We start from the raw sequence: 16,497 nt of genomic DNA, 5'->3' as shown, positions 1-16,497 counted from the left end.
CATTCAACATCTACAATTTACGGACTGGGACGAAATGAAAAATATTCCAAGATCAACTGGAAACTTTCTGTTTTTTCTGAACGTGGTAGAGAGTTTCACGAAAAAGCAAGACTACGGACCGATATTGATCCATTGCTTGTGAGTATACAACTTTCAATTTTGATTGACCTATTTTAACTAATAGCTAAATAGGCATTTGAATATCGGGTGGTTACTTAGCTTTAAATACTCGTGGATATAACACTTTCATTCGCGCGGTTAGCTCAATCGGTAGAGCAATGGACTGTGAATCGGACAACCCGGGTTCGATTCCCAGGCGGAGCAGTTCACTTCTGTTGTGATTGGTTATGAAATCCTTTCTACGACCATTCGCACTGTACCACTGCCCCTGGCATGTACAGAAGTTGTCAGTTCCTTGCAGAGGTGAATGCACCTGGTACTGGTTAACCTCCCACGATAGGTGTGCGGTGGTTGAACTGTCACTCTGGGACCCAATGTGCTAACGCCGGGACCCGGAGTATAAACTACTTACATCACCACTTTCATTCGCGTAACACATTCGTTTACTTCTTCTTATGGTCGATACAAGTGCTTAGAATCATAGTAAGATTGAAATTGTATTTACCATTCCTTGACATAGTGATGGTGCAAGCAAGAGTGGTTTGTTCTGTGTGGTTTCGCTGCTTCTCCAAAAGATGGCAGTTGAACATGAAATCAGTGTACTTAACGCTGTAAGGAAAGTCAAATCAATGCGAAGGCTAGCAATCCCTAATCAGGTAAATAGCTCCCCTTATAAAACGAACAATAACGAAAACTAAAAGTGGTTTAAGCTCATTTATCGCATCACTTTGTTTTTCGTTCGACGAACGCTACGTAATTCAAAGCATTGATGGCTATGCCTCCCTGTCTGCTAAGATTAGCGGTGGACACTATTTTATTAGGAAGGGGCCTGGTGCGCTCATTTATTTAATACTGAAAGCATTCATGCACGAGAAATGATATATAAACGCTATATATTTAGAGTTTTAACCAGGATTTTACATAGTGATACCTGGTTATTAGAATCACGTGCGTAATTGTTCTGCGGGTGGGCTTCGTCCAAATCATCTTTAAAATATAACTTAGTTAAAGTTGCCATATTGTGACATAGAAGACATTTATAAAGACAATTAATGGGATTGCGTTTGGAGTCCCTAGGGTCAATGTCACTGTTAGTGAAAAAAGGAAAAAAACAGGTTGAAACTGAAAAGTATTAGTTAGGGTTGACATATTGTGGGAAAACTTGGTATTAATGATGATTTTTCATGAAAAGCGTTTGGAATCCCTAGGTCAAGGTCAGGGTATTTGTTACTACAATAGAAATATGGTTGAACTGATTCTTAAGTTAGGGTTGACATATTATGACCAAACATGGTATAAAGCAACAATGTATTAACAATATTCATGGGATTGTGTTCGGGGCCCCTAGGATCAAGGTCAATGTTACTGTAACTAAGAATATGTGGTTGAAACGGAATATCTTAAGTTAGGGTTGACAAATTATGGTCGTACTCGTTATTGTAAGAATTCATGCAGACCTTTCTTGGAATTTCGATTTTGGCAACAGGATCAAGGTCAATGTCTCAATAAAATAACGATTGAAATTGAATATATTCAGTTCGGTTGACAAATTATGACCGAATTTGGTATACAGAAATAGTTTTTTGAGCTATTTTATGTTATTGCGTAAAGGGCCACCTAGAGTCACATGCAATGTTACTTAAAATTGAAGACCAATTGAAACTGCATATAATTAGTTAATTTATTATAATTAAATCCTGTAAATATATATAAATGTTCGTTACAAAGAAACATGTTATAATTCACTGTCAATCATTGAACACATGGTTTTGCCGCATTTCTTGTTTTGTGTTTTAGGAACAATTTGTGTACTGCCATAAGTGCGTTTCGGACTATCTTTGCTCATTCGATGGGTACGCCAACTTCAAGTTTAAAGAATAACCTCAAAATGAACACATTCATCTTTTGTCCAATCGTACGACAAAACTGAAAAAACTGTAAGTTAAAGACAGTGCAGTTATGTGTGTTTGACGCCAAACATGTGTACATCATACTGCAAGACGAAAGCTTTAAAATAGATATATTCAACCCATTATTGTACTTGTGTTTATTGTATAGCATTGTTTTATCAACTTATTTAAAAAAAAAATCCTATTACATTCAGCTTTATTGTATGCGTATTATCAAAATGTGTGCAAAACTTATCTTTGCAAGTGTGTCTCATGTAGCATCATATGCAAACAATCCTTAAAGGGGCTGTACTCCGTATGATAAAATAGCGGGAAAAAAGAAAATTGTTGAAAACTGACATAAATTTGGCATCGATTTGTGCACTACATTGAAACTTACTAACTGAAGTACCACATAGTGTACAATTTATTTAAGTTTAGCAGTTATTTCGTATTTTTCCATTATTTTTTTTACTGGGTATGTCTACCACGTAGAATCCATTCCTTATGCGTGATTGGCTAGTCAGTGTTATCACGTGATATTGCCGAAGTAGATGTATAGCTTAATTATGTCATCCTTTTAGAGGTAGCCGTCGTAGCTCAGTAGATACGACGCTGGACTGCAATTTTGGCGACAGAGGTTCAAACCCGGTCTCCGACACATTTTTTTTTACATTTTGGTACTTTTTTACAATTATGATATCAAAGCGTAACACATTATATTAGATAATTGTCATGTGATTCGTTACAGAAAAAATCCTTTTTTGGTGCCAATCTGGTGTACAGTCCCTTTAATGCGGCATTTTGTAAGAACAATATTTCTATTTTATATGTCTCTTATTTTCATTATGTCGTTGTTTATATTGTGTATTATAAAATACAGAGAAGTGTAGCAAAAACATGTATGTTCGTTAATATTTCTAAAACTAAAATTACTAATATATTTGTAAAATGGAACAACACAGTAGCCAAATCTTAAGACATATTCTAGGTGTCATTTTTGACTTGAATTCAAATATGTCATTACAGTTTGTTAGTATTCAAATATATCCATTGACAATGAAAGAACGTTTTCAATTTTTCACCATTTTCGTTCTCGTTCATTTTGGTTTTGATTCATGTATTTATATGCGTTGTATGTTTCTCGTTTATATAGAATGTTGTTTGATAAAATGCCATAACTTTATTTCTTAAAGCTGCACTCTCACCGGTTGACCGTTTTGACAAAAAAAAATTGTCTTGAGCTTTGCAATTTTTTGCGTAAATTCTGTCAAACCAGTGATATAAGACCGTTGACAAAAATCAGACCGAACGATTTCATATTTATGTCCCAAATGTTTTATGCATTTTTCTGAAAGCGTTGGTAACGCTCTTACCCATAAAAACATTCCCTTTTAGTTTAAACATATTTTATTCATCAATACATGTCAAATACAATGTAAATCAAATACAAGTACAAATGTTATGAAACGGATGAGAACGAAAGATAAATAAATCTTATAATGTTCTTCTCCAAACAATTTTTAGAGTGCTTTTTTAAGTGACGGACATTATATTTCGAACAGAAATGTAACAAAAACGGCGATCTGATCTTTTGTATACAGTCTTATATCACAGGTCATCAGACTTTAACCCAAATGTTTGCTTATTACAAGAAAAAACATAAAAAAGTTGTCAAAACTGTCAGTCTGTAAGATTGCAGCTTTAATAGGCATTATTTGTTTCATATATTTGTATATTGTTCCTTGTAATATTGCTTTTATGACAAATCGATCTTGTGTTCAAATGTTAATACAGTCGAAACCCGTTGGTTCTAGGGCCCGAAAAAAATCGAGCCAAGCGAGACTGTTAACATAGAGTAAATTAAAATCGGTCCTTTAAATTAAGTTCGAGCCAACGATGTAATCGACCCAAGCAATATCGAGCGAACGGGTTTCGAGTGTATGTTATACTTGTGTTATACATCTTATCAACAAGCGTACGACAATAAACATGTAGACATGTCGATACATTGAAGGTCATAGTCCAGAGATATATGCTTTTCGCATAAATATTGTTGAAAACACCAATAAACAATTAAGTGAATACCACATGCATCAATTTATATTCATGTTTTCGTCGGGAAATTGTCCAATGTGCATTTTCGACGACACCACCTTATAATAATGCCTGTCAAAAATAAATCTGTTCACAAATTATTCGTTTTGTTTCATTACGTCGGAATTGCTTATGGGAATAGTCTTTCATTATTTTTTCTTGACAATCATTTATTGATTATGGATTTGTCGAAATCTAACAATAGTTTTTAACTCATGTGAATATTGTTATTACCTGTACACTATATAGATATACGTTATTTAGATCATAAGAGTCAAATTTAAGTTGTTGAATATAATAGTGTAATACATTTTTAAAAAAAAACGCCATCGACCTATACTGTTCCCCTTAAATCCTAATGAGCTACTAGTATTATACAAGTCAGTTATCTTGATATACTACCATTTTTTCAGTTGTTTATTGATAGTATAGCCTCTAACAATGCATTGGCTCAACCGGGAAATTACTCACAACCCCTATAAAATGTGGTAGTTACACTTAAAGTTCTAAGTAAGGTCGTTTTTGTGATTTAATACGTTTAAGTTTACGCTTTCTTTCAAAACAATTATTTCGCCTTTCATAAGTACTCAATAGAATGTATATTAGTTTTAATATAATGATTTTTTATATTTTGTTTCAAAATATCTATTTTCTTATTTATTTCGTAAGTTAAATAAAAATTTTGGTCGAATGGATCTCATATTCCAAACTTGTTTTGTTTTTAATGTTCGACACCAAGAATGACAGACAATATACCAAAGGAAAACCGAACAAATAGCTGGGTCCTTTTCCTTAACTCGATAAATGTAAAGAAAGAAAATAACACAAGCATGCGTTTAATTGTTGTTATCTCATCGTGGTCGTTCTTATTGTGGTCAGATGTCGCTTTTGTTCTTTCGTGGTGACATTTTTACATGAGTATTGTTAAATTCAAATAAGTGCATGGTCAAATTCTACAGTCAATGATAAGCTTTCACCAGCGCAATAGACCGTATGTATGTGTGGATATGTCAAGTAAACGAAGCGAATTTGTATACTTATGAAAAATCAATGACAGATTTTGAATTATGTTTTGAAATAAAGGAAGCCAATTACAAGAATATCGATTCGTAAAATTAACAATTATATGTGGTAAATATGGCACAGTACTCAATGAATTAAAAACAGAAATAGTGTTTGATTCCATTTAAATCATTATACTTAAAGCGGAAGACTCCGAAAGTGTAGACAAATGTACACATATGATTGAAAATCGAATAGACAGACAATAAGCACACACTATAAACATGATCGAAACAAAAACTGCATACACAACTATAACATTGAGGTTCAAACTCCATAGATGTATGCTTAAACCTTCATTAAAAGTCGCAAAAACAACACAGTCAAATAAAAATGCCTTTAACATTTCTAGTATTGTCGGTTGCTTAACTATTCATATGTTGTTGTTTCATTAAAATGTTGAAATCGCTTATGGTTATAGGGCCATTTGGCTTGCAATATACATTATGAGTGAAATCAAGCAATACAGATCTGAGATTTAAAAGATTTCGTTATTTATGTCATTGTACTTCGAGTTTATGTTAACGATAATAGTTCCTTGGAAATAAAAAACGACCTTTTGTGCATCTTGCACATTCAAACCCAGACGGCTCTTTTCATATTCTCATTTTATTTTGTGGTTTTGAAAGAATTTTTTCAATACAGCTGCCAACTTTCTATGCGGCGTCTGTAGCTTGAAAGGCACCCAGTACTTCAAGTGTTTGATGTCAATCGGACTAATTAACATGTAAGCTAATAGGGAAACGGGTAGAGTAATAAACGAATCCAATCAATATATTATTCAAATACATGTCCAAAACATTTTTTTTAAACTGGACTTAAACTGCATATTCAGCTACATGCTGATGGAAGTGCACAATAAGTATTGATATTAGCTCACAAACATTGTCAAACATTCACAATTAGATAAGTCAGCATGTCTCAATTCAAAGCATCACACTCGGATCAGTATATGTTTTCATACTAACGTGTGAGAAATGCACAGCAGGTAGCCTGAACTGTCAACGAAAATAATACCTTTGATATGTTTGCCCAAATGTATCAGAACATTTCTTTTTATATTAGACTTTAGAGCAACAGCCGCAAATTTAATGGGTTATTTCGGACATGCCATCCAAGAAAACACGGTGCCGTACAAAAAAGTATCTTCCCATTCAGAGATCTTAAACTTGAAATATGTGTTGGTCAACTCCGTTATCTCCCCTTTAACACGCACATTTGCATGGTTGGAAACGTCCAAAACCTTCAGTCCATAAACGATTGCTGGCGTCTTGCTGAAGGCAGGCTGGAAGTGGGTGGTCATGATCCAAGGGTAAGAGGGACGCGGGTTAAACATTCGTGGTCCCAACTCCCCAGACTGACATTTTTCTTCAAGTGAAGTGTTGATTCCTGAGACAGAAAGCTTCAGAGATTGCACGTCCTTTTCTAAAAGTGACATGGTATCGTTTGTCCGTCGCTGGGTGTCACTTAGAGAAGTGCAGCTCGTATGAATCGATTCAGCCCTTAAGTGTAGTGAAAGGCAAAACATGCATTGTGAAACTATATATGCTAAATGTTATAAAAAAAGGAAGTAACTATTTTCTTTTCAAACATATACGCAACTATTTAGTGTTTTTATTAAGTTTAAATAAAATTCGTTCTACTTAAAATCTGCAATATAATCCATCGTTATACACTGACAAGATAGTAATGAAGAATACGAGCTCTCAGAAAAGCTCAATTATGGAATTGAGTGCGTTTTATTTACATACTATCAAGTTAGTGAAAAAAAACGTTACTATGCCGATCTACTTTGACAAAAGCAACGAGTTGTTTCTCCTAGTTTTCTGCATACATTAATGCCCCTTAGCCATGATAATCTTACCAACTTACCTTACCAATGTGTCATTTACTTTCTTTATATCGTGTTTAGCGTCCCTCCCGACTTCAAATATCTCACGAGTGAGATTTACTTGTGTACCATTAAGTGTTGCAACTGTTGCCATCAGGGTGTTGAAATCCGATCTTATTATCGCTATATCAGTTTTTTATTTGGTCTAGGACTTGTTTGGTTTGCGCTTTCTCGTTCTGGAATGCCTTCTGAGCGGAGTTTATGACACTGCTTGTGCTTGCGTTCCCCTGTGCGTCAGTCAGATCATCAGCTGTGGTGTCTGGCTCGTCCAAGCCCTGTAAACATATGTTGTTTATAGTATTCTGCTCACCATTTAGATATATTTGACATAAACTAATTGATTGTATATAAAATATCGATGTCTGGTACCCTCAAAGTAGGGAGACCGTCTGCTGTTTGGGGAAATATCATTTACATTTCCGAAAATCATTACATATGCTAGTTGTTTGGTGTAAAGATGTGATCCTAGTATTCAGTTCATATTCGTAAATTAATATTTCTTTGGTCATATTTCTGCATTTTCTGTCTCAGACACGCATGCGAAAAAAAGTCAGTCGATTGTGATATATATTTGTGGTAAATCTTTGTGAAACGTTTAATATTCTAACTCCAATTTCTCCAAACTTCGAACAAAATACATTCTTTAATTGAATTTGATAAATGAAATATTGCTTACGGAAATTATCATAACGACAATTCCTAATTTGAGCATGGAAAGAAATAAGTAAATAGTATGCAAATGTAAAAAACAAATAGTGAGCTTTACTTAATCCTGTTATAAGAAACTTGAGACATTTCGAGACATTGGGACCTGGGAAAGAATTTTCATTAATTTAGATATTAGTCCACTAATATGTGCTTGTCATAATCTCATTGATAAACTACGTTTTGATGTCTGGTACCCCAAAATGTGTATCAATTGAATAAATTTACACCTCAACCTCCATTCCTTATATGAACTGCCTTTCGGCAATTGCGTTTATCAATCGATGAACGCAACTTCTTCGAATATGTTCGGATCGCAATTCATCGCATGACAATATACATGAAAACTATTGATTTTGTTATTGTTTGTATTGTATCAGAAGGTCCCATAATATATAAATCAACATTTTAGAAAGTGATAATTTATTTTATTTCAAATATATTGCTGTCATAAGTGTTTCAATTTAACGTTTAAAAGTGATTTCAAGTGGTTGATCTTTTTTCGCGTTATTGTGACGTCATTTGAAAAAAAATGTTTACTTAAGGATTAATGAAAGGTTTCTTAAATGAAATGAAGTATTTTTTAACAATTATTAAATGAAATAATGAGCTAATGGTGTAAATATAAGGATTGAATTGCGGGGTTGATGTCATTATCGGGGATATGAACGCAATTGGGCTGGTCAAAGTTTCGGACTCCATACACTTTAACCAGCCCAATTGCGTTCATACCCCGATAATGACATCAACCCTGCAATTCATTCCTGAAGTAAATTTGCTGGTGATTAATGCATTGCCGTTTAAATGGCCGAAATTCATTTCTGACTGTTAGTATTTACTTAAATAGATTAATCTCTAGTTTGCAAATTATCAGTGAAATGCTAATCTCAATTTATGAAACAGGGTGAGGTGTTATGTTGTGTTACAATACATCCAAATGATTGATGTAATATGATGAAATAAAGCAAAAAGAATATTTTCGAACTCACTGCAAGGTATATAGGGTTGGGATGCTGATTTAAATTTAAGTGAAAACAATACCGAAAAGATATACGCAAAGAAGAAAAATATCAGGGTAAGGAAAACAAAGGTCAGGTACCATTAAAAACTGATCACGTGCAACAAAAATAGTTTGGTTGGGAAACCGAAACAAACCTTTTTGATTTCGATTAACAGGCGCGCACATCGATGTTATATAATTTGTTAACATAGAAGAATTGTATATCACAATTGAACTGAAATTGCTGACTAAAATTGGAATATTAGTGCAAGCATATATAAGTTAAAAAAAACATTCAATGCATTGTATTATTTCCGATGACAGTTCATGGTTTCTTCTAAAGATAAATGACTTTCAAAATGACATTAAATGTAATGTTTATGAGGAATTCTTTGTCGAAGGATGTACAACTACTAGTCATTGCCATAGTATCGCAATGTTATTTTTAAAAGAATACAACAAAGGTGCTCAATATAAATAAAACCACCATTTTGAAATAATTACACACTAAACCCTATGCATGTGTACCTGATGATCTTGTTTTGTTTTAATCTACGTTTTTGCCTGAATAAGATCTTGCTTCGTTTGCACTTGTCCGTGTCTTATTACAGCCAATTCTAAATTGATGTTGTCAACTTTTGATGACAAAAATTGGTATATAGACTTAGTAATATCCGATGGTGATACACAGAAATCATTATGCATACAAATCTCACATGAAAATCATTAAAAGGAACGCTTCTTCACAATCTTGCTGTGCTAAATTCTAAATGAATCTTAAGCACGAAGAGGGACATTGTGGTGATTTAAACAACTAAATAAATAAAATCGCTATTGAAGTATTTACCAAGAGAATATGTTTGCTAGAAAAACTGCAAGGCTTATTTTGCATTAACATTGTTTCTCATAAAAGAAAATTAGTGATTCAAATTAATTTCAAAACAAGATAAGATTAGATTTAAATATTTAAAAAGTATGGAACCCCAAATATATATAATTTCAGACATTCAAGTATATCTTTACTTTCGATACTTAAATTGGAAGATATTCATATTATAGGCTAACTCTTTAGATCAGTTGCTGAGCTCTGGTTTTCTGAAGAACTGTATCATTACAAAATAATTGCTAGCATCTCATTTGTTGTCCACAGTGATTGAATTAGAGAGTTTTACAAATGAGTTATTTTTTATAATTATACAGCGAACTTTTAAGACATAGGGAAACAGTTCCAATGCTGTGTAAACACAAGACCTGTGTACCTGAAGTCCTTGTAGTTTTGCAATTTCATCTTTCGCCTCACGAAGTTCTTGTTTAGTTTGCAATTGTTCTTTCCTTATAAGAGCCATTTCCAAATTCATGGAGTCAATCTTCGATGACAAAATGTGGTACATTTCGTCAGTCATACCGGGTGTTTGTACACAGAAATTAATTTGAACCTGAAATGAGAAACAAATCAGTTGCACTTCATTTAAAGTAAATCTAAAGTATTGAGAAATGATACAATGATGGTCTGTGCATGATACATATATTCTAAAAAATCAACCACCAATCCAAAAAATCTAATTTTCTGTAAATATTCCGCTGTTCATATTGCGAAATGTTTTAAAAGAACTCGCCTAGCATGAACATGGTATATAATTGCATTTCGTGATAGTATACGTTTACTTTCTAAGTTGTGTTGCCATACTCTATTGAAGCTTATCGCAAGTTATGCGGACGCCTTCAGTAAGTTGAGGTGTGCGATTTTCGGTGCATTAGGTTTGAATGCGTTTGTCAGTTTTGGAGTATTTTTCATCAATTCTACCTTATATTGTTAACATTCAAGCTCCAAATTTAAATCAGTGCTTGAGGTCTTTGCTATTTTTAGCAATACCGATGTACCATTAAAGTTTGATCTCGTTGAATATGGACCCCATGGCTCATTTTTGAACGGACTCAGGATCAAAATGTGATGCTGAAAGCTGACGCCGACCGTAAATTATGACCAGTCATGGAATATTTAGCCCGAAACAACTTTCTGTGTGAAAATAAGATCTTTATACTTCCTGACAGTTTTTTTTTAAGAATAATAAAATACTGAAGAAAATCTAAAACATCCTAAAAACTAGAAGGGCATATGTTTGAAAATTTGTCGAAGTTCAACCATTTATAAAAACATATGCTGTATTCAAAGATACAACAAATGTGCATCACTCAAAAAACACAATTCCCACTTGACCAATATAGCTCAGATTTGTTTTTTGTATAAGTATTCATTGCTCATAAAACATGAATTGGCGGTAAATATACTTTTAATTGAAACATCATAACACTACTGTATCATTACACTGTTGTATAATTAGATCAGTTAATAAATGGGCACACTTACGAAAACGGAAAAAATTTATAACATTCGAAATACTTAGCAACTTAGCATGTAGAAGTCATTATGTATTTTCAAGAAGTATTCAATTGGCGACATAGAACGTGACAAATTATATTCCCCATGCTTATTCATTAACAAAAGTTAACGTATAATAATAAGTGGGATGGCAAACCTGTAATATATATTTACCAATAAATAATCAAATTTATCAGATGATTTACCGTCCAACCCAGAGTCGTCCCACTTGCCGTTTTGATAAATAGTGTGCCCACTTGCTGTGCATAGTATGGATAGTAGCACTGCTCGGCATAGTCAAAGCTGTAACGGGTTGTTGTTCATATTTCTAATAATATGCCACTTACTGAAATGCAATTCTTCAAATGTGTGTAGCTCGGGTGCCAAAGTTAGATAGAAATTTCCTGATACTTGTACTCTGAATGTCATGCATTCTTTAAAGGCGTTTGCAGCTACAGGTCACCAATATTTGTCCTGGCTTTCAACAGTTATGGGGGGTTCTAATTATATATTAACATTAATGTTTTAATGTGTATTAAATGTAATCATCATCATCATCATCATCATCATCATCATCATCATCACCACCACAACCACCACCACCACCACCACCATCATCATCATCATCATCATCACCACCACCACCACCACCAAGACCACCATCGCCACCACCACCATCATCATCATCATCATCATCATCATCATTATCATCATCATCATCATCATCATCATCATTCCAGTAAGTTATTTCAATTTACGTGAACTTTATGATTGTATTTTGTTTCTGTTAACATTTTCAATGTCAGAGTGTTAATTTTACTTCCGATTTCTGTTTCTTTAATCACTTGTTATCCATTTGACCAAAGTTAGAGTCTATTGCATTATATAAAAGATATAAAATTGGTAACATGATATGTTTAAACAATAAAAAAATGCTACTTACTTACAACTTCCTGATATGCTTTAAATGCCTTTGATTTTGCTCAACCTATATCCTCAAAGTTTCGGTTAAGAAATAACACATGACATGTACGGGAGTTAATACAAAAATTATTAACTTATACGAAAGAATTATAGGTTAAAAACTACTATTAATATCAACAATATATTTTCAGACGTATATTTGACTGAAAAATATAGGGTGACAACAAGGTTCAATGGTTTTTTCACGATATACTCTTCAATATTTTCTAATTTTAACGCTTCAACTTTGCGCACGTTTTTCTCGAAATCGAGGTTATTGATTTCGGGCCAAAAGTCTCATTTTATTAAAGACCAATCTTGTTTGAAAAGTAACTGGCTACATCAATCTTAGATCCGTTTAATACCTATATTTAATATCATCCCAACTGTTATCGGCTCATTTTCCGAACTTTTAAAACTAACTTCGATTGTCACATGCAAGGAAATTCCTTCGGTACACATTTCAGTCAATTAACTTTTTTTTTGGATTGTAAGTAATATTCATTTAGTGAAATGTATGCCACAAACTGTAAAATAATATGCTTTTGCGACTAAAGTTAACCTTCAGATACATTATTAGCGATATTTTGTGGTGTTTCATTTTTGCTGTAGCTGAATTTATAAAGAAATCTTCTTTTGAAGCTCGCTATTTATGAAATCGAATCATCAGTAAAGTCCTATGGCCTGAAACTTTAGGGACATATCTCGTTTATAAATTAGTTAGTGTCTTACAAAATATCAGCTTGATATTTAATGCATAAGTGTACCTGAGCGCAATAGATTGGCTGCAATAAATACAATCCCAAGAGGTATAAACACCGGGTTCAAACTCTGTAATATGAGAACAAGTCTAATGACGAGTTTTTGTCATAAAAAGCCTGTCGCCTCTCAGATGTGTGTGTCAGTTGATTTATACTCAAATTTGGGTAAGGTCCATTCGGCGAGGGCTCAGATAAGATTGTTAGTCCTATTAGTGTTTTTAAAGCACAGTGCAAAGACAGTATGTAGCTCCCGTATGAGCTACCCAGGTTCTTTAATGTGCACCAGTGTGTAGCACTGTAACGCGGGACATGAATTTACCGTCCCACCCGGAAGACGATTGGTATTTTTTGTTGTGCGATGAAGAATCGAACCTGCGACCACTTGATTGACAGTGAAGTGTGTAACGAATACACCAAGGATCCGCCTCTTAAATAACTGCCGATAATTGTTATAAACAACTCAAATAAATATGTGTATTTTGAAGTTTTGTTGAAATGAACAGGGATATAAATAACTTGTAGGTTAGTGACATAATTTCTTACATAGTCATAAGTAAAAAAAGAAGAAAAGAAGAAGATGAAGAAGAAGAAGAAGAAGAAGAAGAAGAAGAAGAAGAAGAAAACATAAAGAGAATAAGGATAAGAACAAGAAGACGAAGACGACGAAAAAGAAAAGGAACAAGAAGGAACAGAATAACAACAACAACAACAACAACAATAAAATAAAAGCATCCACAACAACAACAAGTAAATGATTAAACAAATATACGCATCATAAGGTAACAACCTTATCTTAATTCACCATACCAATCTGAAAACTACAAGTATATCTATAACTGGCCCCTTTTCGTGAATAAACATAGTTAAGGTTCTGGTTACATATTATTCGGTCAACCAATATGTCAACAATTTAGGTCGCCCCTTTGACAGGCGTCATATTTTGATGATTCATGCAACAATATCCATGCAACATTAGTCTAAACAAACAGTTTGCATAATTGCATTGTATACTCGAGGGGATTAAGTGGTTTTAAATATTTTAAATACAGCAAATTCCGAAAAGAAACCGATTTCAAGGAACAAACGTGAATTTTCTATTTTTTTGATTCCTTCTTTTTTGCCGAATTAGTCATGTATTTTTGAAGGGATATGTTTCAGACAATTTTTTTAAAGGCAATACATCTAAAAACTATTAAAATATAATTACTGTACTATTTTATACCGAAATTGCAAAGAATACAATTATTTTGTCGTATAAAGTGCATATTACAAACATGACCGAATCCCTTTAATATGAAGAAACGTTTTGCTTAAATGTATTATCTTTTCAAGGATGACTTGGCGTTTTTCATCATTTAACAGACTTATGATGTTATAACGGCAATATTGTATTCACTTCATACACAGCCACTACTTCAATATTTTAACGTTCAAATCTAGTTCAACAATGTATCTATGTGAATAATATACGGCTTTGTCGTATCGTATCTTTGTAACTTGTGGTTCGCCTTTAAAATCGATGTTTTTATCTTCCCAATTATTTGTATTGTTTTGAGTGTTATTATTATAGATGAACGAGTTATGTGAGAGGATGTACGACTCAAGTGGATTAAACCAATGATGAATTTGGTTAACATTTATTATTTTAAGTATCATATTGGCTAAGTGTTGTCATGCAGACACAAATTGTGAGAAGGCTGCGTATGGCAGAAGAATGATGAAATAAGAAAAGTAAGAATCTTTAATGTAAAACTTGCTAAATTAATTAAAGGAAAAGGTAACATAATCGACACCGATTTTTGGACAACCACTATTGGTTGTCGCCGGCATGACATTGGCAGCGCCTATTTATCGATTGTACTCGATAATCGTTTATCACTTAATATAACGATAAAGAGAAAATATAAGTTCCGAAAAGAAATGTTTGATGGCATCAAAAAACTCATCATGTGCAAAACGACCAACACGGGCACATCAATGTAACCATTTTTACGCAACATATAATCATTGTATGAGAAATGTATCATGCGTTGTGAACTGTAATAGCACACTTATGTCTAAAACGTGAGTGAGATTAAATATCAGTTCATTACACCATTGAATGTGTTTATATAATTTCAGACAGTTTAGTGTTCCAACTATTTTTTATAATATTTGGCATAGCTTTCATTGTAACGGTTTTTAGTGATAATATAGCTATTTTGTATTTTAAAGTATAAAACAAATTTTAATATATGACTAATCTCACGTTTAAACAAATGAATGTTTACCTTATGTTCTTCTATCCTTCTTATCTCAGTTTTCGCCTGATTGAAATCTTGCTTAGTAAACACTTATTCGTTTCTTACTACAGCCAATTTCAAATTGATGGTGTCATTCTTTGATGACAAAACTTGGTAATTATATCGAGTCAGTAATGTCCGATGTTGGTTAAAACAAAACAAACTGACTATATATCGCAAATAAAATTAATCTTTCCCTAACACTCCTGCCGTATCAAGTTTAAACAATCGGTTAACTACATACACCACGATAACACTTGATAACGTTTATACTCTTAACCTCGTTTATATCATGAAAACAACTAAATTAATATCAAAAATTGTTTCAGACAATTAAATATGTCCTATCAGCATACTTCTTTGTTAACTGACTTAAGCTTATGTCATCCATGTCCTTTGAGGGGGATTGTTGCAATTGGCAATGGCATGTTTGGGTCATGTTTACGCTACCACACCTGATCTGCAAAAGATTTTTCCGTTTTGAATCCGACTTGACAATTGACTTGGACAATTGTGGACAAATTTCAGCTAGCGATGCGTGCAGAACTAATGTTTTAGAGACTTGTGATGGACGCCAAGGGAAAACCTGGAATCTTAAGTCCAATCAAAGGTATACATCACAGTATGTATGCTATTTACAATCAATCAACGGATCAATACTCGCGTCGTGTTGGCACAACAACGCTGTTTTCAAAACTGTTCAGAATTACTATGAATGGAAGGATATATACGTTGACGAGACAACCATTAGAGTGTAAGCCGGTTTTGGTCAACTATAACAAAATCAAGAGTGAAATTTACGTAAGAGGGGAAAGTGAAATAATTTATGTGTTTAGCATGTACATGTTCAATGTTGATAAATGTAGAATAAACATTTGACTAACTGAAAACTACTAGTATTACTGTAAAGCTGGGGTATACTTATGACTTTAAACACCGAAAAACTATGGTAATCCAAAATTTAATGTTGATGGCCATTTATAGGTAGAAAAAAGTGATATTCTGAATGAAGAAGTAAAGTTTTAAAGCAAATTATATAAATCGGATAAATTAGATGAAAATGATATTAAAATAATATTTTAAGATTTAAAAATATGCATTTACGATACTCTTTTAGAAAATAAGCTTAACGCGAAAGAGGCAAAACTGTGTGAAGGTCTTTTTTCAATGAGGAATGCGAAATGCTCTTTTGTCAATGGAAATTAACATAACCCCCGGATCCGATGGCTTATCGGTGGAATTCCACAGAATGTTTTGGAAATTGATAGGCCCTTTCGAATGTTATGTTCTAAATGAAGAACTCGTTAAAAAAAGCCTTAGCTACACACAAAAATCAGGAATATTGTC

General features: G+C 33.3%; 2 long non-coding RNA genes across 2 annotated transcripts; one reads left to right on the top strand and one right to left on the bottom strand.

Moving 5' to 3' along the window:
- Positions 1-3,587, top strand: LOC128244961 (uncharacterized). The gene is made up of 3 exons (XR_008263018.1): positions 1-138; positions 641-776; positions 1,918-3,587. It is a non-coding gene; the product is annotated as an uncharacterized LOC128244961 (long non-coding RNA).
- A 3,632-nt stretch (positions 3,588-7,219) lies between these two features.
- On the bottom strand, positions 7,220-15,285 carry LOC128244576 (uncharacterized). The gene is made up of 3 exons (XR_008262952.1): positions 15,139-15,285; positions 10,024-10,200; positions 7,220-7,334 (listed from the first exon to the last, which is right to left on the bottom strand). It is a non-coding gene; the product is annotated as an uncharacterized LOC128244576 (long non-coding RNA).
- Positions 15,286-16,497: the final 1,212 nt, after the last annotated feature.

This window comes from Mya arenaria, chromosome 8, assembly GCF_026914265.1.
Source record: "Mya arenaria isolate MELC-2E11 chromosome 8, ASM2691426v1".
In the NCBI taxonomy this organism is placed as follows: Eukaryota; Metazoa; Mollusca; class Bivalvia; order Myida; family Myidae; genus Mya; species Mya arenaria.
The sequence above is the reverse complement of the archived record's forward strand: the minus strand, read 5'-3'. Positions and strand labels throughout refer to the sequence as shown.